This window comes from Drosophila tropicalis, unplaced genomic scaffold, assembly GCF_018151085.1.
Source record: "Drosophila tropicalis isolate 14030-0801.00 unplaced genomic scaffold, ASM1815108v1 contig_443, whole genome shotgun sequence".
Lineage (NCBI taxonomy): Eukaryota > Metazoa > Arthropoda > Insecta > Diptera > Drosophilidae > Drosophila > Drosophila tropicalis.
Genome location: NW_027172907.1, coordinates 5928885 through 5937797, shown reverse-complemented (window position 1 = coordinate 5937797; position 8913 = coordinate 5928885). Strand labels below are relative to the sequence as shown.

Genomic DNA, 8913 nt, shown 5'->3' with positions numbered 1-8913 from the left:
TGATTATAAAATTTCGTTCATAAGACATAATTAGCTATAATTGAACAAATATAATAACCAAGACGAGACACAGTGAAAGATAAAGAGCCAAAATGTAAGCAGAATCAGCAGATTATGTATGTACATATATATATGTATATATATGTACATACATATCTAATAGATGCATATCAAAAATTAAAGACGACAGCAAAAATCAAGATGAAATTGTCGACTCATTAAAAGGCAATTTCTCTCCATTAGTGCATAGAAAATGCGTGGCATATTTGAGACGAAAAAAAAAAAAAAAAAAAAAATTAGAAGGCATGTGGAATGGAAAATGAAGCAGCGGGAGGGGGTGGGAGTCATCACAGAATGATGAGAGAATGGGCAGGCAAACAAGCACAAGACAAACACTCACGGGTTTCCTTCCACACCCACACACACACAAACACACGCGCACACATCTTCATATAAAATCAATAGAGGGAAAATTTTTATTTATAGTCCGTTCACGAGGTCCTCGTTTTGCTTTCGATACTCATCCCATTCTATACGCTTTTTTTTTCCCTTGTTTTCAACCTTAGCTTGGGGCAAGTTGTTGCCCCTAACTCAAGAGCGTTTTGCCATTTTTGTTTGAGTTTCCTTTAGCTTTGACCAGTTTTTCATTTGACTTGACTCACACTTTCTCTCTCTCTCTCTCTCCCTCTTTTTCTCTCGGCTTGTGTGCAGCACCAAAGCTCCTTCTTCTGATGCCTTTGCCTTTTGGAGGTCACAGCGTCGTCACAGGCCGCCTTGGCCTGTCAAGTGGCACTTAGACATATGTGTATGTTTGTGTGTGTGAGCGAGTGTGTGTATGAGTGTATCGTGCATGTCAAAGTGCCTTTCAATAAGAAATTTTCTCTCGTTCTTGTTTTTTTTTTGTCGGTTTTCTGTGTCTGCGTTGTTTCTTTTTTTAAGAGAAAAAGAAAGAAAAAACCATTAAGTCGATAACTGTGCGATTAGTTAAGTTTTTATGTCGATAGGCTCAATGCTTGACGTTTGACTGCCTAACCCCCCCGCGGCCTTATCCCCGCCGGTGCCTTTTATTCGGCAACCTGACCGCCTTCCTGTCAATATTCATTTATTAGTTGTCGAAAAAGTTTCTCATGGTCCTCCCTCCTCAATGGCCATAGGCAGTTTATCGAACTCAGCGCCAGCGTGGCCCCAATAAAACGAAATGAAGAGTCAGCGACCGAGCGACCAACCGTGCGACCACCCAACCGCCCAACCGAATCAGTGAGTGAATGAGTGTAAGTGGCACACACAGCCCGAAGGGAGAAGAGAATAAAAAGCCTCTAAAGTACATGTTGCCATGTGTTTTATGTGTCTAATCACAAAACCAATGACGATCATTTGTTGCCATTTGACTAAAAGTAGATAGTATATATTCCGCAAATATAATACGAATTGGGGCAACAAGTGTTTTGGTTTCAATTTCAAGTAAATCGGCAAAGGAATTACTCAACGTTTCAATGATTTGAAGGATACATTTCGGTTGCATATTCCTAATGTCTGTTAAACCGATTTGCTTTTAATTGGTTTAAAGATGTTTAGTCGTCAGCGTAAACCTTTTTGTATTACATATTTTGTTGCCCAGCTCTTGCTTAATTCGCAAATTGCACAATTTCTTCTTCACTCAGCTGATGAAATCATAGGTCAACGGTCTCAGAGCTCATTTCAAAAACACTAACTGACGACAATTTAACCCAAAAGTGGATGCCAATCTATGTTCTGACAAAGCGACCGCATTGCGGGCTCAAAAAATAATTAAATTTATTTCCAACTTTTTAGCCATTCCGGAGACCACGGCGCTGAAAAAAAATGCTCGTTGTTGCCGGGGCAACAACAATTTAATTTGTATGCTAAGCGTTCGACGAGAATGCGGGAGAAAATTCTGCGGGATTAGTGGACAGTGGGCATTCGTCTTCCTTTTTTTTTTTTTTTTTGTTTTTGTGTCCAATCCTGCTCTTTGGTGTCTCGTGCCGCTGTCGCCAGTCAAGGGCCAATTAATCAGTTTGTTCAAGTGGACGACACTTGAATGCGCTTCCAGGCGCAGTAACAACAACAATAGCAACAACCACAACACGAGCGATGGCAAAGTCAAAGTCAAAACTTTTCCCTGTTTCTCTCTCTCTTCTTTTTTTTTTTTTGTTCTTTTGGTTTTGGTTGGGGTGCGGGCTCATTTATATGGCTTCGATTTTTATGGCGTAGAGAAAACCTTCCCTTGATTCCCTGGGCATAGTTTATGGCGGTCATTTTTTTGCAATTTTATGCGAACAACAACCAGCAAAATTGTATGTATAAAAAAATATTTTGTGGTCATAAATATGGTCTCCCCAGATTGGCCTAATTGAGTGTATTACATGTATTTGGAACGACGAACCAAAGGCAGTAGTGCCACATTTGTCTCTCTTCCCTCGACGTCTCTAGAGATGTGGACCACCCAGTGAGATGTATTTATTTATTTTTCATTGCTTTATGCTGGCTGCTGGCCCAAAAAACTAAACCAAAATAATAAAAAAACACAGAAAATGTTGAACAATTTGTAACAACGCATAAATTGTCATGTTGAAATTCGTTCAAAAGGCTTGGTTTTTTTTTTTTTTTTTTGGGGAAGGGGATTAGGATTTTAGCTTTATTTATTATTGTTTTTGCGGTTAAGTCAATCAAGAAATATTGTTTTATTATTGTCGAGTGGTCGGGTCCTGGGCTAAGCCCAGTTTAACCGTATTATTGTAATAAAAACGTTTTCAATTCAATGCTTGATAAAACAAAAAACTGATTTTTATAACCATAATGTACATCAATTGAAAAACAAACAGTTGAAACCTTTGGCAGTGACTTTAAAAGGCTTTTCAATCAAACAGTAACTCATAAGATGAGAGAAGGAACTGTACGACTCTTACATTCATTCAAACAGTAACTCATAAGATGAGAGAAGGAAATGAATAAGTATACTTATAGTATATCTCCTTTTCTAATCAAAATAAGTTTAAGCTAATTTCTAATTATATATCGATGTTCTAAGCCTTTCCTTTTTTCATTGCATACTTTATGGAAAAATTTCATATACATATTATAACATGTCAGATCCATCAATGTCTTAAATCGAATCAATAAATTATATAATTGTCTTAAGAACGAAATAAAAAACAGTTTATTCATTTTTTATAGCAATGCAAAATTAACTCACCAACGAAACAAAAGAATAATAAGGAACTTAAAAGAAAGGAAAAAAAAATTATAATAATAATATGATGAAAATAATCTCACAAATTTATAAGTATTTTCTTTTGTCAAAAGTCTTTCGCATCCCCAAAATATTCAATTCACACAATGAAGAACTTTCATGTGCATTTGGCAAAGGGCGACAACTTGAATGGCGCGGACAACTACAGTCAGAGGATGTCGCCGCCTCTCATTTATATGGCTTAGGCCAAATGCAAATGGGGCGTTGTGACAAATGACATGCAATTTTCAAGCCCAACAAAAATGCAATTAAAACCGCCCGACCGCAGGCAAAGGTTTTACTCAAAACAAAGGCACAAAGAATGAGGCTTTAAAAAGAAACTTGCAAAAAATACACAAAAAAAAAAAAGAAGAACCAAAAAAAAGGAAAAAATTTGAAGCCAAACATTTGTAGAAGGCAAAAGAAGTGCACGGAGATGAAGTGGAGACGAAGCATGAGAAGGATGATGGTCACAAAATCCTGTGTGTTAGGTTGGGGAAAATGCGACAGAGTCCAAAACATGTGGCTGCAGTTTTCTTCTTTCATTTTTGTTGTCATACCCTTGAATGAAGGGTATATTGATTTAACTTGCAATGCAGTTTGGTAATAATATATTCTAGATCTCTCTTGCCCAAAACTCTCTGCTATGTTAGAGTCTTTGAGGATGACTTTCTATTCAGCCCTTTACGATGTTTTATTACCCAAATTCGGTGAATGAAAATTGAAAATTCCCAAAAATAGGGTGTGAGAAATTCGTCACACTCATAATTAGTGGACTTTTGGGTTTTTTTTTTCGATCCTGGTTGGATTTTCATGTCAGTCTAAAGCTGAGCCGCAAACAAAGCGCCAGCAGCGCAAGTGCGATAAATCCTACCAAAATACAACACAAAAACAGAAAGAAAAAGAAGGGAATGAACCGAAAAGGCAACAAAAAAAAAGAGCAAAACAAACTAACAACAACAAAACATATATAGTATATATTGCTGTAATGTATATAAAAACAATTCTCGCTTTTTCTTCTGCTTGTTTCTTGTTGATTTTTTGTTTTTTCTTTCATGTTAGTGTTTGTGATAAAATTGTATTGAAAATCAATTTGTGGCAACACCTAGCAAAACTCACACACACACTCACATAGGAGAGGAGGGAGCGAGGGAAGGACCGGAGTGCAACATGAAATGTGAATTTGATTTCCCAGAAACGCATCGAATAGCATTGTTGAAAGGCCATCACAGGAATTTTCATTATGCAATATGGCCCCAAAAAGTATGCAACAATTATGTACATCAAAATGTTGGTTCTTTCAAAGAAAATTCCATTCAAAATGCATAGAATGCAACACAACAAAGAAGAGATCGAGAAATCCTACAAATTGATTCATCAGAATGTAAACCGTTTCACTTGACTATTAAAATTTTAGGTATTACTAAGCTATTTTGTTACAATTTTACTTTAATTGATTTTGAAATGGTTAACTATTTCGTTGTCATTTCTATTTGGTTTCTTCTTTGAGGATTTGTAAGATTATTAAGCTCATTATTTGGCTATAAAGTTTAAAATGTTGTTGTTATTATTACTCAATTTATTGTTTTTTTTTTAATTCTAATAAAATCTTTTTTTTTTGTCAATCTAATGCAAGAGAAAAGCAAATTAATTAACTAGTTAGTATTTAGAGCACTTTTTTGGTTAAAACATTAAATTTAATAAATATTTTTATTGAATGTGTACACACACATAGACATACATACATACATACACACATAAGTCATTGACATGTTATTTTTATTTAATTTTAAATATGCAAATTTCTGCATGACTTGTCAAAATAAATGTCAACTTAATTAGGCAGCAGAAAAGTTAACAAAAAAAAAAGCCCCAAAGGACTACAAATGTACATATCTTTTTAGTAATATCGACAAATTGTATACTCTGAAAAAATAAGTATTAAAAATTTATGCTCTAACAGAATTAACTACAAGAATATTTTCAATGGCCCCAAAACTTGAGCTTCAATAATCTAAAAATTAAAGTGTACTTAGGTTTACTCTAGATGTGAAGGGTATTTAAAATATTTCATAGATCTCAGGCGGCAGTTAAGTTTTTATGATTTTCATGTTGCAATGTTGTGGGAAATAAAAAGAAGAACAAGTAGCTATAGTGATTTAAATTAATTACATAACGTATTATTAAATGTGAATAAATGAAATCTGTTACATTTACATTTAATGAGTATGCCTTTGCGTATGAGTGTGTGTGTGTGTGAGTGTGTGTGTGTGTGTGTGTGTGTTGACGGAAATTGATAGCCATAAGCCATGCCACGAACAGAACCACAGACAGACCAGAAGACGAAAGCCAAATGCCATACAACAAGCCGAAAGCCTCTTGCCCCCCTCCTCATACCCTGAACACAGTATAACAGAAGCCTCTCGACTTCCCCCAGCACCACCACCACCCCCAGGATACGCACACATAGTATCCCGACTACGTCTCCAACTCTGCCTCTTCGTCTCGGTATGTGGCAATGTGGTGACCGTAGCCTGGCCGGCTCCATGGTATGGGCATAGCCCCTACCGCCAACCGCTATCCGCCCCCACCCTTCGCAGTGGACAATGCAAATTGAATTCCAATGACGAGATATCATTGATGCGTGGCTGAAATTTGCAATTCGTGTTTTGTCGCTCAAGCGGAAACAATCACAAAAAAAGAGGACCGGCAACAAAAAAAAAAATACAACGTTGACAGTAAACGCCAACCCACACAGAATAAGCAAGACATAGGAGGGGGAGAGAGAGAGACAGCAAGGATAGTGTGCGAGAGAGAACCCAAGAGATGGAACAAAAGTCAGGAGGCGGCAACAATTACAATAGCAATTGAAGCATCGTTTCATCCATCCATCCATCCATCCATCCATCCGTCCATCCATCTATCCACACCAAACGAACATGGTAGAATAATGAACGAACTCGGGCTTCATTTCAATTGATGCCAACAGCAACGAGCAAACAAATATAAATACAATTATATTATATAAGACTAAATGTTTAATCTGTGAACAAAAAACACAAAAAAAAAAAAAAGGAAACCAAATAGCAGGACCCACTTTAAAATATATTCACGTGATGCTTTATTTTGCCACTTACTTTATTTTAACAAAATTCACAATTCCACAACTTTAATTTTATTTAAAATACATTTAAGCAATAGAATGACAAAACTAAATAAAATGTTGAAGTGAAAACTAGTTGAAATATTAATCATACATATTAATCAGTCTCATTTGTTTAAAAATCGATCTAAATCTTGTAAATTCATTTATATTGTTAATTTAAGAATATGTAAAGGTCCAAACTAAGCGCTTATATTTAAACATTTAACATTAACAGGAAATTAATTAGGGATCCATAAAGAAAAACGTTTTAAACAAAGCATTAATCAAAGTCGAAGATCAATTTTAAAAACAGGATAATCTAATGCTTCTAATCTTTATGTTTCAACTATTCCTTTAAAAAAAAGGATAAATGTGATTCTGACTCCAAGCGTATTGAGAAAAAAACTTTAAAATAAGCTCAACGATTTTTCAAATCAACGAAACGATTCTTTTGAATGTCCTCGACACTTTTAGTTAAATCAATACAAATGAAAAAAAAAAACTTACAAAAAGAAAGAAAAAATAAGAAAACCATTTACATAGGTAAATAATGTAAATTCTTTTCCCCCAATTTTGGGTTAGCATTCCCATAAGGTCACAAAATGTTTATCTACATTCATATACAATATATATATACATACATATATAGTAGGTATAGAAATAGGAAAAGCAAAACTCATTAGCAAATATTTGCCCAACCTTAGAGAATCGGAAAATAGAAAGAGAAAGTCAGTCAGTGGGAACGAGGAGGGATTGGCAGTGGGTGGCGGAAAAAAGAAACACTTAACACTCGACCGCAGCACAAAAACTCACCCGCAAAAGGTCGAAACAAAGTTTGGCAAATCGTTTATAAATCGCTTTGTTTGAAACACCAGCGGGCACACCTGCTCATCCCGTCGAATATTCTTCAGTCTAGGCGTTTCGCCAAAGCAAAGTCAACCGCAATTGATGAAACTCGATCTACAACGAAGGCAAAACGACGACGGCAAAGAAAGGAAGGATTAGGATAGGTAAGAGGGAGGCCAAGTGGGAGAAGTAGTATCAAAAAGTGAAAGTTACGCATATCCGGAAAAAAAAAACACAAACAAAAAACCAAAACAAAAAAAAACCTGCAACTATCGGGCAAATGAAATTGTGGCAAAAAGGTTAATAATTCGCAATATCCGCTGTATGCTGAGCCACTTCCTGTTTCCGCTCTGTCCAGCCGCCTTCGATGGAACTCGACTTGGAGCTTAGTTAGCTTACTCCAAACAAAAACAACAACAACAAGTCACCTTTTTTACTTTTACCCATCGTACCGCATGGTGCATGGTGCGAAAAGCAAAAAAGAACAAGAGCAACAAAAAAAAGCCGTAAATAACCTTACCGTGTCTGTAATTGCGGCCTTTTGTCTATTCCAAATGAGTGATTTTGAGGTAGGTCCTAGCTGCCGCAATTGAACGGCATGAAAAATCTGTGCCCTCGCATCGCTCCGATTGAAAGGGAAGACGTTTTGGCCAAGTCTTTCAATTTGTTTGCCTCGAACCAAGTTGCACGAGACACGAGACGACTCTTCTGCAGCACGCTGCGTTGCAGGGGAAATATAGGGAGTTTTTAAGGGTAACCAACTTGTTTGAAAAGGATTCACAGGAGAAAATTAAATACTGGTTCGCCCTTCGTAAGCAATCGAGTCTCCGATCAAATCGAATTGAAACTGTTAAAAAACAATTTTGCAATATATTTGCTACTTGATCACTGATCCTGCAGGATAACCGCTTAAATGCCCATTAATATGATGTTATTAAAACCAAAAACTTGTATTGATTTTTTAATAAGCAACATATTTCGGCATAATATCAAACTTGATCGCTTCTAATCCTTAAAGAAACCCAAGGACGAAAAAGGGGATATTTCTTTAAGATAGGGGAACCAACAAGTTTGACCGAGTAAGCAACGCTGTTAAAATACTGGCTCCAAAGTGTACTTGGTCAGGAACTAAAGCAATTAATAAATATTTGAATAAATTGCACTTAATTTTATATTTCAAAGTTGCAATTTAAATTAATCTATGTATATATTATATACAGGGTACTACTAAATAATATATAATGCACTTTCTGTTTACCAATTCATCAGACTTACCCACTAACCCAATTTGCCCTTTACAATCCTTTAAGTTTCACACAGTTTTGATGTTGTTTTCAGTTTCCTTTTTCATTTTTTTTGGAGGAGGAGTAAATTTAACAGATTTGCCACGCTTTAATCGTGAAAGGATTCCTTCGGTGTGAATGAATCCAAGGGTCTGGGTCTTGGCAGGAGACCCTTACAGCCGAACACGGCCAACAAGAACAACACTAACATAGCTTTTGTTGTCCATGGACAATGTCTGAGTAGGCATAACAGCAAAAACAATGCAAACAGCAGCAACTAGGCAACCAGAGAAGCCACAAGGGTAGAGAAGGAGGACCCCCTAAGGGGTTTTTTAGAGGGGTGGGAGGGGGCAGGGACAGTAGGGGTTTAGGCCACACAAAAGTAGGCT

At 36.4% G+C, this 8913-nt stretch overlaps 1 long non-coding RNA gene across 1 annotated transcript in view; it reads right to left on the bottom strand.

The window, feature by feature from the left end:
* Positions 1 to 2158: 2158 nt before the first annotated feature.
* Positions 2159 to 8913, bottom strand: part of LOC137574359 (uncharacterized) — a 56360-nt gene continuing 49605 nt past the window's right edge. Inside the window, exon 4 of the long non-coding RNA XR_011031988.1 lies at positions 2159 to 2174. This is a non-coding gene — a long non-coding RNA (uncharacterized lncRNA). The remainder of the gene's footprint in view (positions 2175 to 8913) is intronic.